The sequence below is a fragment of the Sciurus vulgaris genome, assembly GCF_902686455.1.
Source record: "Sciurus vulgaris genome assembly, chromosome: 1".
NCBI classification, from domain to species: domain Eukaryota; kingdom Metazoa; phylum Chordata; class Mammalia; order Rodentia; family Sciuridae; genus Sciurus; species Sciurus vulgaris.
This window is the reverse complement of record NC_136461.1, coordinates 39,246,456-39,268,259: the sequence shown is the minus strand read 5'-3', so window position 1 is coordinate 39,268,259 and position 21,804 is coordinate 39,246,456. Positions and strand designations below refer to the sequence as shown.

At 33.9% G+C, this 21,804-nt stretch overlaps 1 protein-coding gene across 4 annotated transcripts in view; it reads left to right on the top strand.

The window, feature by feature from the left end:
- AGBL4 (AGBL carboxypeptidase 4) overlaps positions 1–21,804 on the top strand; it is a 1,452,665-nt gene that overhangs the window by 117,508 nt on the left and 1,313,353 nt on the right. The gene's annotated exons all lie outside the window — the stretch shown is intronic.

Below are 21,804 nucleotides of genomic sequence, written 5' to 3'. Positions count from 1 at the left end.
AAAAGTTGACAGTGATTCTATAGATTGGCAATATAGTCAGTGCTGTGGTTTGCATATGAGTTGTACCCCCAGAAATTCTATGTTAACACAGTAATATTCAGACGTGAAATGATTGGATTGTGAGAGCTGTAACCTATCCTAGTTTGAATGGACTGACTTGGTGTAACTGTAGGCAAGCGGAGTGTGGCTGGCTGAGGTGGGTTACTGTGGGCGTGTCTTGGAGTGGTTCATCTCTCCTACGACCTCTACCATTTTCCCTTCCCCTTTCCTGTCTTTCTATTTCTTGACTGCCAAAAGTAGAGCAGCTTTCTTCCACCGCAGCCTTCTACCATGATGTTTTTCCTGATGATGAACGCAGAGCAATGGAGTTGGCCCACCAACCAAGAGCCAAACTAAACTTTTCCTCCTCCAAGTTGTCCTTTTCAAGTATTTTAGTCATAGTGACAAATAGATGACTAAGACAGTAAAAAAAAAAAAAAGGCCATTAAGTTGTCCTTAACAAACTCAAAGCAGGGTGCTTAGGTTACTGGGTTGAGATGAGAATTTCCTGGTATTTCCAGGTGAATTTTGGGAATGGAGATTATTTTGGCATTTGCTGCTGTCTTGTTCATTGATCTTAGTGCATGTTTTTGGAACTATCTTATCCAGCAAGTAGAATTTGAAATGTTTTCAAGTGGATAATGTATCTCTTAAAGCAGAGGCTTAAAATTTAGGTTTAGTTTTCACTTAATGAAACAACATTATCAGTGGCATGGAAATGGAGAGATCAGTATTACTGGAGTGGAGGAGGGTGTGCATTGTCAATTCTTCTTTGTATTTATATGGTTTAGTATTTACTATTCTCTTGTAGTTTGTATATCCCTAAAATATTTTCCTGCTGACCTTTGGGTTGGAAGTTTGTTAGCCTGATCCACTTTGTCCTTTCTACCAAAGTAGTTTACTCACCTTTCAGAGTTCAGATCAGGTTTTGCTTCCAAGCAGTCTTCCTTGATTTATTAGGTTAGGTTATATCTCAACCTATTAACTTTTTAGGCCAGATAATCCTGTGTTACAAGATCATTCCTAAGTGTCCTTGGTTTCTACATTACAGATGCCAATAGTTACTCCCACAATCATGACAACCAAAATTATCTTCAGAAACTGCCAAATGTTCCCTAGAGGCAAAATTGCCCATAACTGAGAGTCATTGTTGTAGTTCAAGAAATAAAAACTTATCTTACACATCTTTATTTCAATCCAGTGACATTTTAGAAGGATGAATGCTAATTTTCTTGCTTATTTTTTCTTTTTGGGTCAATAGCCTACAATTAAGCTTCCATATAGAACAGTGTGCACTTAGTTTTTACTAAGTTCTTTCTGTCTGAAGCATTACAAGTTTGCTTCTGCTTTAGGGACTTTATACTTGTTTTGTTTCTTTCACCTGTGATACTCTTTCCCAGATTTTCACAGGAATTACTGCCTTACTTTCCTCAGGTACCAGTAAAATGTCACTTCGGCAAGTTCTTCCCAACTTCCTGAAAATAGTGCTCTTTAAAACAGTACCTTCTCTCTCTATCTCAATCCCATTAAGAGTTTTTTCTTCATAATTTCTTCTTCTTATCTCTGCTTCAATAAAAGTAAGGTTACTGTTATGACAGATAACCCCCAAATTTCATTAACTTAACAAATTTGATTCTTGACCATAGTTTTGTGTTTATTAGAGGATCATATAGTCATCTAGTTAAGTGCTTTCCTGTGTATGGTTCCTATATCTGCAAAGGTGTTGACCTTCTCTGCTTTTGGTTGGTTGATGAGGAAAGAGAGTAAGTATTGTGTTGAAAATTGGTCTAGAAAAGACATAATCTTTTTCCTACAATTACAATGGCTAGTGTTCCATTTCATGTTCTTACTCAACTGCAAGGCAGAGTGGGAAATGTAGTCAGGTTATGGAGAAAAGGAAGAGAAAAGGAAGTAGAATTTCTTTTTAGCCATTGTATCATATCTGCCACAATATATTTATAATATTTATACATTTATCGATTGTGTGCACAACCAGAATATACATTCTGTAGAGGCAGGGATTTTGACTATTTTGTTTCCTGTGGTATACTAAGTGCCAAGAACAATGTCAAGCATGTAACTGTTGATAATGTTTGCCTTTAAGGGATTATTGAATGAATATTGTCTGTGTAAGCTGCTACTGGTCTCCACATGTAGAACTGTTCCTGGTATGAAATAGATATGCAATTCTATATTGAATGACTAAATGCACGAATGGGTAGTGGTTTTGAACGGAATATAACTTAGGGCTTTTCCAATTACTAGTATGCTATTGGAAAATTACTTAGGCATTGTAAGTCTCAGTTTTCTCATGTGTAAAATGAAGGAACCAAGAAATATTTTGTAGGATTCTTGTTATACGAAATAATATAAAAATGCTTAGTCCAATGTCTCATATGTCATAAGTTCTCAAAAAATTCTACTTTGAATCCTGATTGATTCATTTTTGTCTACAGTGATTCAATACATATAAGTTTCATGTTTAAGTTATTGAAATGATATAATACAATGTACATTTGTATTATTTCATTTAAAACTTTCTTCATCTATTCATTCAACTGTTTATAACTCATCTATTCTACTTAAGATGCTTTTTAAAGGCAAGGTGGAGAGAAAAGAATAACATTGTGAAGTTTAAATTTAGAGGATTATTCAACAGTGTGTTTAGTTCTAATTTGATTAACATTCAAGTGTAAATATGGGAAAGTTTATTTTATTGTCTTATTTTAAAGAAATATGCTTAGTTTGGAAGTAATAATAGACTCTCTTAGGATCTTAGCTGTGGGAATACCATATGAGTCATACAATATAATTACCCTTCCCATCATTATGTGAACCTCCTTCAGAGTATTGCTCCCACCTCAAGGTCTAAAATACTGTTTTTCAAAATAAGATATTCTTCACCAATAATAATGACCTGAGATATTTAACCATTTCATTATAAGTTCATTTTCCCATACAGATATTGGAAAGTAGAAAATATGTCATAATCTCAGTGAATTGAAAAAAAGAACAAAAATGATTAACTGATTAGTTGCTTGATGAAAGACACCAAGGGTTGTGCATTGTTCAAGGACTAACCTAAGTCCCACCAAGTACAAGCTGCTACTACAATGAGCTAATCTCTTATCTTGGAAAGTATATAGTTTGTTACTTAATTACTCTTAATTATTTTACATACATTAATTGAAGCCTCTCAGTTTTCACATAAACATGTTTAGAACAGAAACCATATCTTATACTTCCTTTATTTATTCAGTTCATTTTTAGATTTTCTTACTGACTGGGTATATAGCAGTACTTAGTAAGTTCTTTGAATTATAGGCTTTAAAGGATAATTAGAGCATCTTATCCATCTTGCTACTCAGAGGAGATTTTTTTTTATAGAAAACCCAAGGAATAATCATCTAGATTTTGCTTTAAGTATCTTTAATAAAAAAGAGATCATTTTTCTAGGGCAGTTTATTTCACTATTGGATAGTTATATTCATTAGATTTTTAATTTTTCAAATATTGAGCTTCAATCTAACCATTGGTGGCCTACCCATGTCAAATAGTGCAAATTTGATAGTTCTGTCTCTCCAATTTCTTTTTACTTGTTAACTCTTCAATTTTTGAAAACAGTTGTAGTATACCTTTTCAGTGTTAGTTTCTGATTTATTTATTTAAACATTAGGAGTACCTCCTATATTGTGTATGTTAAAAGCCACATTTATTATTATTGCTTATCTAGTTTTTATCAATTTTTCCTCATTAGACATGGATCTCACATGACTCAACAAAGTCATGATACCCTAAGGAATTTGTGCTTCTTTAAAATGTGAACTTGAAATGGACCAAAGTTCTTCCACTGTGGCCTGATTAGTACACAATGCATTAAATTTTATTTTGAATGGTCAGAAGAAATTTTATTAATGTTGTCATAAGTTGTATTAATTTTTATAATATTGATCAACCAAAAACTTTGAGATTTTATTTTCACATATCCTTCCACATGGCAGGATCAACATTTGTGCAGTTGATTTTTTGCATAAGCTAAGTGTAGGGCTTTGTGTTTACCTTTGTTAATTGTGACTTAGAATCTTTGCTTATGAAAATTGTTTGAATCTTGAATTTGGCATCTATGCTCATGGCTAGCCTCCTATGTTTGAAACACATGAAAAATGATGAAATAAGCACTTATATTTTTTAGTCTCAAATAAAAATATTGAACTTACGTGAGTAATGATTTTTTCCTAGGAAATTTGATGAATATTTCCCAGAAATATTGCATATTTGAAGCTTATGTTTCTTGATTTTCATCATCTTTTCTTACCTTATCATTGATATATTATCATCAATTATCCATTGGCATGAGAAAATGTACTCTCAAGAATGGGATGTGAGAATTAGGGAATATAAACATCATTACTCAGTAAGCCTGTGGTTATCTCTTATTTTATCTCTATGATTTTTACTTTAGTTCAGATCCTCATCATCTCTCTTCTAGATTGTTGCTTTAGAATACTAACTGCATATTCTGTATATCTCATTCTTCTCCAATCCATTGTCTATTTTATTGCTGGAGGGGCTCTTTTTGATATATAGCAAATATTTTGATTTCACTGCTTAAAATCCATTCATAATTTGAATTGTTTTGGGATAAATCACACATTTATTAATACATATATAAGATTCTCCAGAGTCTGACTTCTAACTCTCTAGACTGTTTTCTTGCATCTATGGGTCACTTCTTTCAGAGCAATTTATGCTTTTTACAACTCTACATGTTGACTGTCTTGTGGGAATCTACTAAAGATTCAGTTCAAATATCATATATGTTATCTTTTCTCTAGTAAAATTTTCTGTATTCTTCCCTGTCCCTTACCCAAAATAGGGGTTTTATTACTTCTTCTTTTAGATCTCCATTTAACAAAATGCATGTGTATATAAAACACATGTACATATAAGTATATAAAACACATTATTATACTTGTTTACCCCACCTCCCCTGCCTGTCTCCTTGAAGGCTATTCAAGTATTATTCATTCCTGGGTCTCAGTCACCTAGTATAGCACAGTGCCTACCACAGAGTGAGTACCCAGTAGATGTGGAGGGAAAATTATGAGATCCACCAGAAACCTTTAATAGGACAGAATTTGGAAAACACTTCGGGAACACTTTGATTATTGAATCTGGCAGAAACAGATTAGGAAAACCAACCAGATGTTGTTTTTAAGGGCTCTTTTTTTAGCATGTAAATTAAAATTTCATTTAGGAGTACAAGTCTAATTTGGGAACCAAAATGCAATAGTAGAGTTTGACAAGATTACATATGTAAATTCTCCAAAGGCTGATCTATCATCATGCCTTCCTGAAACAGTACAATCTGTGTGGAAGGAGAATGATTCTGAGTCTGCATGACAGGGTAAACCGTTTCAAATTCATTACTCTTCTAAACGTCCTGCTGGCTTCATCCAGTTACCACCAATTAATCTATTCTGCACAAGTCACCACTGTAGAGGCAGCTTTCTCTTTTTCTCTGAAAAATACGCTGAACTCTAAGTCCCAAAGCTTTGTACCATTGTCCTTCTTCAGATCCTTCAGGGACAGGTTTTTAAGTACCTTCCATATAAAATCTAACCTTAGCATATCATTTCATGTCTTCCACAATCTAATTCCTGTCTCACTCACCCAACTCACACCTTGCTTCTCCATACATAATCTTTCTTGAACTACTTTTCATACTTCTTTACCTGGATGATTTTTTATACATATTTTAAGCAAGTTCAGGTAGAATGCCTTTTTGGAAGGGTGTGAATAAGATATAGATGCTGGTTCTCTGTGTTTTTATGATGTACCTTGAGCATTGTATTGAAAATCATGTTTTACTTATTTGCCTCTTCTGCTAATATCCTTGAAAACAGGTACTTTTCAGACTTGTATTTGTATTATCAGAACTTAACATAGTGGGTGCATAGCAGTAATAAATGAATGTTTTGTTAAATGAATTAATAACTCTTGCCTATAGCCCAGGAGTAATATAAAATTACCTCCGTTTGGTATATAATAGTACTTTTTAGAAATTCTTTTCAATTGAATGTTCAATGAACAACTATTTATTTATTGCTCCAGACTAAGTATCTTCTTTAGTTCTACAGTGAATGTAGGGTGTCTATATTAATAGTTATCAAAGAATATATAGTTCTTTTCACTATGACTACCACATAAGGGAAAAGTTAGTATTTTATTGATTGGCATGTGGGCATTAGGCATAAGCAATTAACTGTATACAAAACAGAGAAGGTTTAAGTTCAGACCTGTGTAAGACTATAGGAGGGAAATAATATACTGCAAATGTTGGGATATTCAATACAAATTACTCTTTCAAGGAAAAACTAGCAAACCATTTCTTTTGAACAACTGGGAGATGAAAATAGAGATGTCTAAGAAGACCATGACCTTGCTGAATTTGGACTCATCAATGGTCCTACAACTAAAAAGTAGCAAGTAAGAATTCAACCTTAGGCCCAAATTTTTATCCCATGCCACCAAACTGTACTGTTTGTGATGAATTTTCCCTTATTTCAGAAATTGAAAATTTTTCAATATTTAATTTATTATTTTCAGTATCAACATTTACTAGGTGAACAGCTTTTTTAGAGCATTTACTATTGTTTATATATTCACTTCATTTATTGAGTGATGAATTTAATTATAGCTTATGTTTCTTATATATTCCCATTAGTTCTGGGCGCAAGATAAGGTGAGTGCAAAAATAGATCTTTAATACTTATTTGGCAAACAAAACATTCTGTGATCAATTGTAGTTTAACAAACCTAGATCTCTAATTTGTGTTGTAGATGCATATGGCTGGAGAGGATTAGGTATGTGTATTTGGAAAATTATTGTTTAGAATTTTTTTTTCTTTTTTGTGATTTCATGTTGTATGCTTTATAAATACAGTTACACTGAGAATAAATGTGGAAATATTTTATAATGCTAGGAATAAGCTGTGGAATGAGTATGAGTTCGCAGAGATTAAATGAATAGGTTCTCTTTCTTAAAACATTCTTAGGCAAAATTTTTAGATTTATTTTCTTGACTGAGAATTTGTGGGTTAAATCTCATCTTTAATTTTCTCTCAAACGTTTGAAGCTCTAGAAATGTAACTTAATGATGGAACTTTAGACACATCCCTTTAACCACTTGTCACTTTTAGAGGTAATTTGTTACCTCAGTTTGTGAGGTAGAATGTGTGTTCTATATAAGGTTGAATTTAATTAATAAGCTGTTTGATTCACTTTTAAAAAATATATTTTTTATACTTTTAGTTTTATTTATTTATATTTTTATTTTTATGTGGTACTGAGGATTGAATCCAATGCCTCACATGTGTTGGCAAGTGCTCTACCACTGAGCCACAACCCCAGCCCTGTTATATTCACTTTTGACCAATGTGAATTGCTCATAAATTTTGTGTGAAGTAGTTTTCAATGTAAGAATAAAACATATTGAGTTTTTGTTACATCCATCAGCAACATAACCCATTTAAATGTCAAAAATGCTGCATTGCCCAAATGTCTATTTCTAGATGTCTCAGCGGGCCTGTTTATCAGAGTGAAATAAGATGTAATTATCATATTATTTCACCAGATACATGCTACATTTAGAGATATATATCTTTTGTTGTCCCCCCTCCAATATGCTCATAATTTTTATTTCTCAATATCTGTTTCTTTTGTGGTATTTTTCAAAAGCTGTAGAACCAACATCAATAAAGCACATAACTAATATTATCAGAATTAGAAAAGATAATCCTCAATTGTTTTATTAAATTATTTGTTTCTAACTTCCTTAAATTGAAAAAAAATTGTTTCCCTTTCTATGTTTTCAGAAAAATATTTTGTACACTATAATAAGGGTGTTTTAGTGTGTAGTTTAACTCAATGAAGCAGTATTCAGTATTTACTTCAAAGAAAAGACTTGCACCAAGACATCTTAATGGATTTCAGTTTAAATTATTGCCTTCTTTGAATCCTCCCTTATATGTTCTATATTGATTCTTTTATTCTTTTTGTTAAATATATACATATTTGAGCTATAGGTATCTTAATGATAATAACACAATAATAACCTACTACTCGTTGAGTAAATTTTGTTATTGATTATTTACATGTATTTTCTTTAACCCTAAGAAAACCAAGTTGAATTAATAGGATTAGAGAGGGTAAATTAACTAACCAAGTTCACATTATAATAGATTTTTAGTTAAAGGAATTCAATATCAAATTTATGTGACTATGAAATCTAAATTCTTACTACTAATTCATGCTTCTTTAGCTAAATTTGGGGTATTTAAAAATAAGAGTGAAGAGTTTAATTCTAAAAATCTGGGCAAAACCGCTAAGTGGTTGAACATAATGCAAAGGAGTCATGATATTAAAGTCACTATTCCACAGCAATGATGACTTTCTCAACTTGAATTATTTTGTACTAATGTAAATGCTACTATTTTTAGTAAATTTTTATGCATGTTGAATGTAACTGAGATATGATTTCTCTGAGAATAATAAGTTTGCATTTCTTGCCTTTAAACGATCAACCATATATTAACATTACAGGCTATAGTTTTTTCCTCTTCTTTCTGTCATTGTGTCAGTATGGGCATGTTTTGTGATGTCTTGCTTTCTTTGAATATTTGGTCTTGTTATAACTATTTATGATACTTAACTGTGAATGTAAAATGCTACTTGTTCTTTTGACGAATTTAAAATACAACATATGTCCCCTATGCCCTCAACAGCAAAAAAAAAAAGAAAAAAAAAAGTCAATATACAAATCAGATTTAGCTCCTAAAAGTCCTTTTTATTTTAGGGATGAAGGGAAGTTTGTCTTGACAAACTCATACACGCGTGAAAATTGATTTCAGTTCACGATCCTCTTCTTTTCCCTTCAGTTCTTCCTGCCTTCTCCATTTTTGAAAAAATCTTCTACTGTATACATTTTAACTCGTATCCCTCCTTTTCTGAAAAGTGTAATGGAAATTCATAAAGAACTTTATTATTCTTATTCTAATAGCTTAATTTGACCTACCAATCCCAGGGCAGTATTTAGTTACAGAAAGGATTTTTTTTTTGTCTCTTGAGTGTTAATAATAAAAAACGCAGATTTTTGAGAAATACAGTCAGTTCCCAAGGAAGTTGTCTCTATTTTCACAATTTAAAAATCCAGAAAAGTGCATCAAACTGTAATTTAGCAATGACGAAAATATCCAACCATCAAAGATGCAGCATAGTTCATTATTCTCTAAAGATTCAAATGTCAAAACACTGGGAGAGATATGGCTGAGATTTTTCTTGTCTGGCAGAAGAAAAGGAACAGTAGAGAGTAGCCTTGGTGAGAGTCAATGCAATATTTTCTTTCCTTTTCATTTTTTTTTTAAACATAAATGGAGTACAACTTTTCATTTCTCTGGTTGTACATGACGTAGAGTCACACCATTTGTGCAATTGTACTTGTATATAGGGTAATGTCTGTCTTATTCCACCATCTTTCCCACCCCGTACCACTTCCCCTCCCTCATTTCCCTCTGTACAAACCAAAGTTACTTCATCCTTTCCTTATCCCACACTCCGTTTAGCATCCACTTATCAGAGAAAACATTTGGCCTCTGGTGTTTTGGGATTGGCTTATATCACTTAGCATGATATACTCCAACTCCATCCATTTACCTGCAAATGCCATAATTTCATTCTTCTTTAAGGCTTAAATATTCCATTGTGTGTGTGTGTGTGTGTGTATCACAGTTTAATCCATTCATCTATTGAAGGGCATCTAGGTTGGTTCCACAATCTAGCTATTGTGAACTGAGCTGCTATAAACATTGATGTGGCTGCATTACTGTGGTATGCTAATTTTAATTTCTTTGGCTATAAACTGAGGAGTGGGAAAACTAGGTCAAAAGGTGGGTCCATTCCAAGTTTGCTTTTTTCTTTTTTAATGTTTAATTTTATCCTTTTTTTATTCTTTCATTTTTCTTTTCTCCTGCTATTTTATATTTCTCCCATTTTATTTCTTTTATTTTCATTTTTAAATTTTCTTTTGTCTAATTTTTCTTTTTGATTTGATGTATTTTTCTTTTCTAGAGTTTTAATTTTTAAAATTAACTTTTTATTATTTTTAAATTTTAGTGTATTTTGTTAATTTTTTCCCCTTCTGTGTTGCTATTGGTGGTGTGGTGGTGGTTGTTTTTATTTTATCTTTTTACTTTATTTCGTTATTTTTTTTTAAAGTTATTGTTCTTTGTTTTCTTTCTCCTATAGAGTGCTGGGGATCAAGTCTGGCACTTCAAGTATATTGAGTGGGTGCTCTACCATGAGCTATACTCCCAGCCCAGATCAGAGAAATTGCATCTTATTCCAGATATTACCTAGCTCCAAGAGAACCTTGGGAGATACTTTAGCTTAAAGAATGTGGGAGAGAACATCCCCCAGACATCAACCGAGCCCCAAAGTAGGCATGGCTAAGGTGGGCCTGAAATTCTGTTCCTGGACATTAACTCCCATAGCAATAACAGAGAGAAATAACCCAATGTTTGTGGACACTGCATTTATAAGGAAAGTCAAATACTTTATCAGACCATACATTGCTGATACAACTGTAGAAGTAGCCATAAAGTGTATACCTTATGTAGTCTGCTTTCTACTTCATACCTGCCTAAAGCACCAGAGGGACTCCATTCCTGAGAGACTTGTAGAGAAAGCATATCCCTCAGGATCTAGTAGAGTATGAATTATGACAAAACTCTCTAATTACAGTCAAAGATGCCACATGAAAAATATACGATAAAGACCAGTTGGAATTAAACTCAATACTACATTCTTACCCTGTATCCTTGTGCATATCATCAAGTAAGGCTGCTTACAGAGAAAGCCTTCACATAAAAATGGCAGAGATATCCATCCTAATAGGTACACAAATCTCAACATAGAAATGCAAGGAATATGATAAATTAAGGCAACATAACACCTCCTAAAGTCATAACTAATTCCAAAGGTATTAAACCAGACCAATGCTAGACAAAGAATTCAAAAGAATGACTTTTAGTAAAACTCAGTGATTGCCTAGAGGATACACAAAAATAGATGCATGAATTCAGGAAGACAATGAAGGATGCAAATGAGCAATTAAATAGATTTTGTAAAAAAAATCTAAGAAAAATTTTAGAAATAAAAAGCTTAATAAGTCAGATTAAAAACTCAGTTGAAAACTTTACCAAAAGACTAGATGAAGCAGAAGAAAAATCTAGGACTTGAAGACCCCTCATATTCAGATAGTAATTAAAAAAAGAAAAGAGAAGAAAGAATGAACAGAACCTAGAAGATCTCTGGGACACCATTAAAATACCAAAAAGTACACATAAAGAGAATAGACAGGGCAAAAGAATCACAGGCTAAAGACATAGAAAATGTAGTCAGTAAAATAAAAATGCTCTGAACTTGAGAAAGACTTGGATATTCAGGTATAGGAGGCATTTAGAACCCCGAATAGACATGACCAGAAAAGACTCCCTCCCTAACACATTAAAAACTGCCAAAAATACAAAAATAAAATATGTTAAAAGTTGTAGGAGAGAAGCAACAAGTCACATTTGAGTTTAAGATCATTAGAATTATAGCAGGTTTCTTAGGAGAATCTCTAAAGGTCAGGAGAACATGGAAGGATGTATTTTAAGTTTTCACCACTAAACCAGCATTACAGAAGGTACTTAAGGGGATGCTATACCTAGTAGAATAAAAAAATAAGCACAATCATGAGAGCATAGTAAAGAATCAGTCTCACTATATGAGTAGAGGAGCGAATGATTATTGGGAAAGAATCCAATATTATTAATATAGAAAACCATTAAAACTCTATGATGAATAGAGAGGAAGATATGAATATAGGCTACACAGAACAAAAACAACAACAACAACAAAAAAGAAAATGAAAGGAACAAATATTTACCATTAAATAAAATGCTAAATGTAAAATATTTTATTTCTCCAATTAAGAGACACCAGCTAGTTGGATTAAAAAATAAGGCCATACACATACTGATAATGAAAGGATTGAAAATTATATTCCAAGCAAATGGAATCTTAAAGCAGTCAGAAGTAGCTAAACTCATATCTGACAAAACAGACATCAAGCCCAAATCAGAAGAGACAAAGAAGATTAGTATATATCATAAAAGGGAACAATTCATATATATATATGTATATATATGTTATTCATATACATATGATATATATATACATATATATATATGTATATATATATATATAATCAAAGGACCCAATTTTAGAAAACAAACACTACTTGACATAAAGGAAAAGATAGGACCCAACATAATAATGGGTAACTTCAATACCTGACTTTCACAGATAGATCATCTAGAAAAAAATTAACAAAGAAACAGTACAGAGTAAATAGCCCTAACACAAAAGTACAGACTTTTCCATTCCAACAGTTGCAAAATACACATTCTTTTCATCAACACATGAAATATTCTACAATAGATCACATTTTAGGCATTAAAATGAGTCTTACCAAATACCAAAAAATTAAATTAATTTCTTGTATCTTGTCAGACACTGTTGGGAGGAAACTTGAAAGGAATAGTGTAAAGAAACACATTGAGAGTGAACAATACACTTTTGAAAAAACAATGGGGAGAGTGATGGGATTTAAAAGTTCCCAGTGGCATGTGAAAATGGAAACATAACTTACCAGACAGAACCTGTGGGGACACTGATAGCTATATATGCCTACATTAGAGATCACAAATCACAAATATATAACTTGATGCATCTTAAGGTGTTTGAAAAAGAAGAAGAACAAATGATATCCCAATTCAGTGGAAGGAAAGAAATAACAAAGTTCAGTGTTAAAATTAATGAAATAGAGACAAAAACAAAAGAAATGAAAATAACAACAAAAAACAAAATATCAATGAAAGAAAGAGTTGGTTGTTTGAAAACAGAAACAAAATTTATAAACCCTTAGCTAAACTAACTAGAACAGAGAGAAGACTGAAATAGATAAAATTACAGATGAAAAGAGGAAACCACAACAAACACTGCTGAAATTCATAGGCCCATTAGGAAATTATGGCAAAGCTATTTGCCACTAAACTGGAAAATCTGGAAGAAAATGGACAATTTTCTGGAAACATTACCTTCCAAACCCAACCAGGAGAATATAATAAACCTAAATAGATCTATAACAAAGATATTGAAGCAGTAATATAAAGTCTCCCAACAAAGAAAGTTCCAGGACCATATGGATTCATCACTGATTTTTTTTTCTTTTTTTTCCCTTCCCCTGACCCCTCCCACCACTCCCACCCCTCTTTTCCCTCTATACAGTCCTTCCTTCCTCCATTCTTACCACACTCCTTATCCCTAACCCTAAACCTAACCCTAACCCTAATGCTAATCCCTCTTACCCCCCATTATATGTCCTCATCCGCTTATCAGCGAGATCATTCGTCCTTTAGTTTTTTGAGATTGTCTTATCTCACTTAGCATGATATTCTCCAATTTCATCCATTTGCCTGCAAATGCCATAATTTTATCATTCTTCATGGCAGAGTAATATTCCATTGCATATATATATGCCACAGTTTCTTTATCCATTCATCAACTGAAGGACATCTAGGTTGGTTCCACAATCTGGCTATGGTGAATTGAGCAGCTATGAACATTGATGTGGCTGTATCTCTGTAGTATGCTGATTTTAAGTCCTTTGGGTATAGGCCAAGGAGTGGGATAGCTGGGTCAAATGGTGGTTCCATTCCAAGCTATCTGAGGAATCTCTAAACTGCTTTCCAGAGTGGCTGCACTAATTTGCAACCCCACCAGCAATGTATAAGTGTACCGTTTTCCCCACATCCTTGCCAACACCTATTGTTGCTTGTGTTCTTGATAATTGCCATTCTAATTGGGGTGAGATGAAATATTAGGGTAGTTTTGATTTGCATTTCTCTTATTACTAGAGATGTTGAACATTTTTTCATACACCTGTTGATTGCTTGTACATCTTCTTCTGTGAAGTGTCTGTTCATTTCCGTAGTCCATTCATTGATTGGATTACTTGTATTATTGGTGTAGAGTTTTTTGAGTTCTTTATAGATTCTGGAAATTAGCGCTGTATCTGAAGTATGAGTGGCAAAGATATTATCCACTCTGTAGGCTCACTCTTCACATTACTGATAATTTCCTTTGCTGAGAGAAAGCTTTTTAGTTTGAATCTATCCCAGTGGTTGATTCTTGCTTTTATTTCTTATGCTGTGGGAGTCCAGTTAAGGAAGTCTGATCCTAAGCCAACAAGTTCAAGGTTTGGACCTACTTTTTCTTCTATAAGATGCAGGGTCTCTGGTCTGATTCCAAGGTCCTTGATCCATTTTGAGTTGAGTTTTGTGCAGGGTGAGAGATAGGGGTTCAATTTCATTCTGTTGCATATGGTTTTCCAGTTTTCCTAGCACCATTTGTTGAAGAGGCTATCTCTTCTCCATTACATATTTTTGGCACCTTTGTCTAGTATGAGAAAATTGTATTTATTTGGGTGTGTGTCCATGTCCTCTATTCTATACTATTGATCTACCTGTATTTTGGAAACAATATCATGCCGTTTTTGTTACTGTTGCTTTGTAATAGAGTTGAAGATCTGGTATTGAGATACCCCCTGCTTCGCTCTTTCTACTGAGGATCTTTAGCTACTCTGGGTTTTTTATTCTTCCAGATGAAGTTCATAATTGCTTGCTCTATTTAGGTAAGGTACATCATTGGGATTTTAATTGGAATTGCATTGAATCGGTATAGCGCTTTAGGTAGTATGGTCATTTTGACAATATTAATTCTGCCTATCCATGAACATGGGAGATCTTTCCATCTTCTAAGGTTTTCTTTAATTTCTTTCTTTATTGTTCTGTAGTTCTCATTGTAGAGGTCTTTCACCTCTTTTGTGAGATTGATTCCCAAGTATTTTTTTTTTTTTCGATGCTATTGTGAATGGGGTAGTTTTCCTAATTTCTCTTTCTGAAGATTCATCACTTATGTATAGAAATGCATTGGACTTATGAGCATTGATCTTGTAACCTGCTACTTTACTGAATTCACTTATGAGTTCTAAGAGTTTTCTTGTGGAATTTCGAAGTTCCCCTAAATATATAATCCTATCATCAGCAAATAGGGATAATTTGAGTTCTTCTTTTCCTACTTGTATCCCTTTAATTTCCTTGGACTGTCTAATTGCTCTAGCTAGAGTTTCAAGGACAATGTTGAACAAAAGTGCTGAAAGAGGACATCCCTGCCTTGTTCCAGTTTTTAGGAGGAATGCTTTCAGTTTTTCACCATTTAGAATGATATTGGCCATAGGCTTAGCGTAGATGGCCTTTACAATGTTAAGGAATGTTCCCACTACCCCAATTTTTTCTAGTGTTTTAAGCATGAAGGGATGCTGTATTTTATCAAATGCTTTTTCTGCATCTATTGAAATAATCATGTGATTCTTAACTTTTAGTCTGTTGATATGGTGAATGACATTTATTGATTTCTGATGTTGAACCAACATTGCATCCCTGGGATAAAACCCACTTGATCATGGTGCACTATCTTTTTAATATATTTTTGTGCGGTTTGCTAAAATTTCGTTGAGAATTTTTGCGTCAATGTTCATTAAGGATATTGGTCTGAAATTTTCTTTCCTCGATGTGTCTCTGTCTTGTTTAGGTATCAGGGTGATATTGGCTTCATAGAATGAGTTTGGGAGTGTTCCCCCCTCTTCTATTTCATGGAATACGTTGAGGAGTATTGGAATGAGCTCTTCTTTAAAGGTTTTGTAGAACTCAGCTGAGAACCGAACTGGTCCCGGAGTTTTCTTTGTTGGTAGGCTCTTGATGACCTCTTCTATATCATTGCTTGAAATTGATTTATTTAAGTTGTGTATGTCCTCCTCGTTCGGTTTAGGTAATTCATATGTCTCTAGAAACTTGTTGATGTCTTCAAGGTTTTCTGTTTTGTTGGAGTATAGATTTTCAAAATAGCTTCTAAATATGTTTTGTATTTCACTCGCGTCTGTCGTGATATTTGCTTGTTCATTCTGAATTTTAGTAATTTGAGTTTTCTCTCTCTCTTTGTTAGTGTGGCTATGGGTTTATCAATTTTGTTTATTTTTTTCAAAGAACCAACTCTTTATTTATTAATTTTTCCGATTGTTTCTTTTGTTTCAATTTCGTTGATTTTGGCTCTGATTTTAACTATTTCCTGTCTTCTACTACTTCTGGTGTTGGTCTGCTCTTCTTTTTCTAGGGCTTTGAGCTGTAGTGTTAAGTCGTTTATTTGTTGCTTTCTGCTTCTTTTGTTGAATGCACCCCATGAAATAAATCTTCCTCTAAGTACTGATTTCATAGTGTCCCAGAGATTTTGATATGATATGTCTTTGTTCTCATTTACTTCTTAAGAATTTTTTTATTTCTCTCCTCCTGTCTTCTGTAATCCATTCATCATATAATAGTGTATTATTTAATCTCCAGGAATTGTAGAAGTTTCTGTGTTTTATTCTGTCATTTATTTCTAATTTCAATCCACTATGATCTGATAGAGTACAAGGTAGTATCTCTATCTTCTTGTATTTGCTAACAGTAGCTTTGTGGCATAAAATATGATCTATTTTAGAGAAGGATCCATGTGCTGCTGAGAAGAAAGTGTATTCATTCTTTGTTGGATGGTATATTCTATATATGTCCATTAAGTCTAAATTATTGATTGTGTTATTGAGATCTATGGTTTCTTTATTTAAATTTGTTTGGGAGATCTATCCAGTGGTGAGAGAGGTATGTTAAAATTGCCTAATATTATTGTGTTGTGGTCTATTTGATTTCTGGAATTGAGAAGGATTTGTTTGACGCACATGGATGAGCCACTGTTTGGGGCATAGATATTTATGATTGTTATGTCTTGCTGATTTATGCTTCCCTTAAGCAGTATGTAATGTCCTTCTTTATCCCTTCTGACTAGTTTTGGCTTGAAGTCCACATTATCTGAAATGAGGGTGGGTACTCCAGCTTTTTTGCTGTGTCCATGTGCATGGTATTGTTTTTCCCCATCCTTTCATCTTTAATATATTGGTATCTCTTTCTATGAGATGAATCTCTTGCGGGCAGCATATTTTTGGAGTTTTCTTTTTAATCCAGTCTGCCAGTATATGTCTTTTAATTGATGAGTTCAGGCCATTAACATTCAGGGTTATTATTGTGATATGATTTGTATTCCCAGTCATTTGACTCATTTTTGTTCTTGACATGATTTGGTTTCTCCTTTATTTGGCTATTCCTTTGGGCTAGTTTCTTCCATTGCTGATTCGCATCATTGTTTTTCATCTCTTCCTCATGGAATATTTTGCTGAGAATGTTCTTAATGCCGGCTTTCTTTGTGTAAATTCCTTTAGCTTTTGTTTATCATGGAATGATCTTGTTTCATTGTCAAATCTGAAAGTAAGTTTTGCTGGTATAAGATTTTTGGTTGGCATATCCATTTTCTTTCAGGGCTTGGTAAATGTTGTTCCAGGCCCTTCTAGCTTTTAGGGTGTGGATTGAAAAATCTGCTGATATTCTTTTTGGATTCCCCTGAATGTAATTTGATTCTTTTCTCTCGCGGCCTTTTAAATTCTGTCTTTATTTTGTATGTTAGGTATTTTCATAATAATGTTCCTTGTTGTGGGTCTGTTGTAATTTTGTATATTTGGAGTCCTATAAGCCTCTTGTACCTGGTTTTCCATTTCTTTCTTCAGATTTTGGAAGTTTTCTGATATTATTTCATTGAATAGATTGTTCATTTCTTTGGTTTGTTTCTCTAAGCCTTCCTCAATCCCAATAATTCTTAAATTTGGCCTTTTCATGATATCCCCAAATTCTTGGAGATTCTGTTCATGATTTCTTACCATCTTCTCTGTTTGGTCAACTTTTTTTTCAAGGTTAAATATGTTGTCTTCAATGTCTGAGGTTCTGTCTTCCAGGTGTTCTTTCCTATTGGTTATGCTTTCTGTGGAGTTTTTAACTTGGTTTATTGTTTTCTTCATTTCAAGGATTTTTATTTGTTTTTTTTTCAGTATCTCTAACTCTTTATTGAAATGCTCTTTTGCTTCCCATATTTGCTCTTTTAACTGTTGATTGGTGCGAACTTTTAATGCCTGCATTTGCTCTTTCATCTCCTCCTTCAATGACTGCATTTGCTCTTTCATCTCCTTGTTTGCTTCCCTGAATGTTTTAATTATGTACGTTCTGAACTCCCTTTCTGACATTTCTTCTGCCGTGCTGTCATTGGGTTTTATTGATATAGTATGTAGGTTTGTTTGGGACATTTTTTCCCTTGTTTTCTCATATTGGTCAGATGTCAGTGGGACTCTGAGATATTGCAGATTTCCTCTATTAGCTTTTAGTGACCCTGTAGATTTCCATTGTATCACCTCCTAGCCTTCAGTAGCCTGAAGTCTTGGAGTAACTTGATAATGCAGTGCTTCTGAAGAATGCTGTCCCTAGCCCACTACTGGTTCCAGGGCTTTGAGCTGGCTCTGTGTGGAAAGGCTCTCACTGGGGGCCTGCTCCAAGAAGCTGGCCGTGTGGGAAGAGCCCACCATCGGAGTGCGCAGGGCTGCCTGGGGAAGACTCTAGCTGCCCTGCCCTACTCTGATAAGCTGCCCCTATCCGGGCCTGCCGCCCAGTCCAAGCTTCACCAGGTGGGGGAGACTCACCCCATGGCTCTCTTTTAGTCCGAGTCTCTCAGTGCCTCCCCTTCTTGAATCCTGGGTTCTGGAGCGACTGGAGATGCAGTCACCCTCTATTCCACCATCTTGGATCGCCCTGTGGAAAGCACCTGCGGCCGGAGGGGGCAGGGCCACCTGGAGAAGTCTCTGGCTGCCCTGCCGTGGTCCCAGAGGCTGCTTGCAGGTCAGAGCTCTCTGCTGGCTCCTCATCACTGATTTTTTTAGACTTTTACAGAAGAAATAATACCAGTTCTCCATTAATTATTACATAAAATAGAAAGGTAAGGACCAACTACTTCTATACTCTTTCTACAGAGTCAGTATACCTTGCTACCAAAACCTGATAAGAGCACAATAAAAAAGAAAATGTCTGATATCCTTGATGAACATAGATGCAAAATTCCTCAATAAAATATTTGTGAACTGAACTTAGCAGCATATTAAAAAGATCATGTACCATATTAAGTTGGCTTAATTCCAGGGACACAAGAATGACAGGATTGTGAGTTCAAAACCAACCTCAGTAAAAGTGAGGTGCTACTAAGTGAGACCCCGTCTCTAAATAACATTCAAAATACAAATAGGACTGGGGATGTGATTCAGTGGTTGAGTGCCCCTGAGTTCAATCCCCCGTGTCCCCCCTGCATAAAAAATCCATTTGCAGGTGACATGATTTTATACTTGGCAAACTCAAAGGAGTCCACCAAAACACTATTTGAAGTAATAAATTCAATAAAGTAGCAGGATACAAAATCAACATAAAAGTTAATAGTTTTTCTATACAATAATAATGAACAACAACAACAACAAAAAAAAACAAAAAACAAAAAAAACAAGAGAGCGTTCCCATCTATTACACCCTGAAAAACAAAAAGCAAAACCCAACAATACCAATAAAAAAAATAAACCAATCTGCCATCCTCTAGAAAATTCTTAAGAACAAAGTTTATCTAGGGAGGCAATTACTTTTACAATGAAAATTGCAAAATACTGAAGAAATGAATTGGAGAATATGCTGGAAAATGAAAAGATTTCCCATTTTGATAGATTGGGAAAATTAACATTGTTAAAATGGTCGTAGTACCAAAATCAAGCTACAGATTGAATGCAATCCTCATCAAAATATTAATGACTTCTTTCTACAGAATTAGACAAAAAAAATCCTAAAATCCATATGGAAGCACAAAAGGCCCCAAATAGCCAAAGCAATCCTCAGCAAAAAAGGCCATATTGAAGGCATCAGAATACCTGATTTCAAAACGAGCTACAGAGCCATAGTAACAAAAACTATTGGCATAAAATAGTGTGGTATTGGCATAAAAACAGACTGAAGATCACTGGAATAGAATGGAGGTACCATAAATAAACCCATGGAAGGAGAGTGAACTGAGTCTCCACAGAGGTGCTGAAAACATTCATTGGGGAAAAGATGGGCTCTTCAATGAAGCTGATAGGAAAATTGGATATCCACATATAGAATATTTAAACTAGGCCCTTGTCTCACCCTATATATAAACAAGCTAAAAATGAATCAAAGATCTCAATGTAAGAATGTGTTTTAATTATTAGAAAAGAACATATGGAAAACTTCAAAGTATTGTCCCAATCAATGATTTCCTGAATAGGACTCCAGTAGTTCAGGAACAAAAGAAAGAATTGACAAAATGAAACTACATCAAATTAAAAAGCTTCTGCATAGCAAAGGGAGCAATCAACTGAGTGAAGAGACAGCTGGGAGAAAATACCTTGCCAGCTGCTTGTCTGACAGTGCATTAATATCCAGAACATATAAATAAAGACCCTTAACTATAAAAGAACAGGTAATACAATAAAAGATGATCTGAGTCAACACTTTTGAAAAGAAGTACAAATGGCCAATAAAGAAGTGAAAAAATACTCAACATTTTTTCTATCGGAAAATGCAAATCAAAGCCACATTAAAATTCTACCTCAGTCAGTATGGCTAATATCAAATAAAGCAAAATACAACACACCAACCTTTTTCAACAAACAGAACAAACAAACAAAAAGCCCCAAAAAACAAATACTAGAGAGCATTTGGGAAAAGGGGAACCCTTATACACTTTTGGTGGTAATATAAGTTAGTAAACTCACTGTGAAAAACCATGTGGCAGTTCCTTAGAAAACTAAAAATGGAAGTAACATCTAATCCTCTCCTGAGTATCTGAAGGAAATGATGTTACAAACGATATACTTGTTGGGCTGGGGTTGTGGCTTAGTGGAATAGTGCTTGACTAGTATGCGTGAGGCACTGGGTTTGATCCTCAGCACCATATATAAATAAACAAAATGAAGGTCCATTGACAACTAAAAACAATTTAAAAAAAGATATACCTGCATGCCTATGTTTATTACAACAGTATTTGCAGTAGTCTAACCCTGTATGTCCATCAATAGATGAATGGGTAAAGAAAAAATGGTCTATACACAAGGGAGTATTAGTCTTCACCTAACACTTTTGTTTTACAAAGATGGCTTCTTTTATTAAAATTCATGAACCAACCTCTTATAACTTCAGACTTTTCTTCAACCTTCATAGAGTTGAGGAGAGTTAGGGCCTTGCTCTGTAGTAGACTTTAGGGGAATTTTGTTGGTTGTCTTGATCTTTTATCCAGATCACTAAAAATTTCTCCATTATCAGCAGTAAATCTGTTTTGCTTTCTTATTATTTGTGTGTTCACTTGAGTAGCATTTTAATATCCTTCAAGAACTCTCTTCTGCATTCAAAACTTGGCTGTGTTACATATGAATCTTAGCTTTCAGTCCTTCTCTGCTTTTGACATTATTTCTTTACTAAGATTAATCATTTGTAGTTTTCTATTTAAGATGTGAATCATGCTACTCTTCTTTTACTTGACCACTTACAGGCCACTGTAAAATATTGACTGGTCCAATTTCAATTTCACTTAAATACTTATAGGCCATTGTAAAATTATTAATTGTTCCAGCTCCAATGT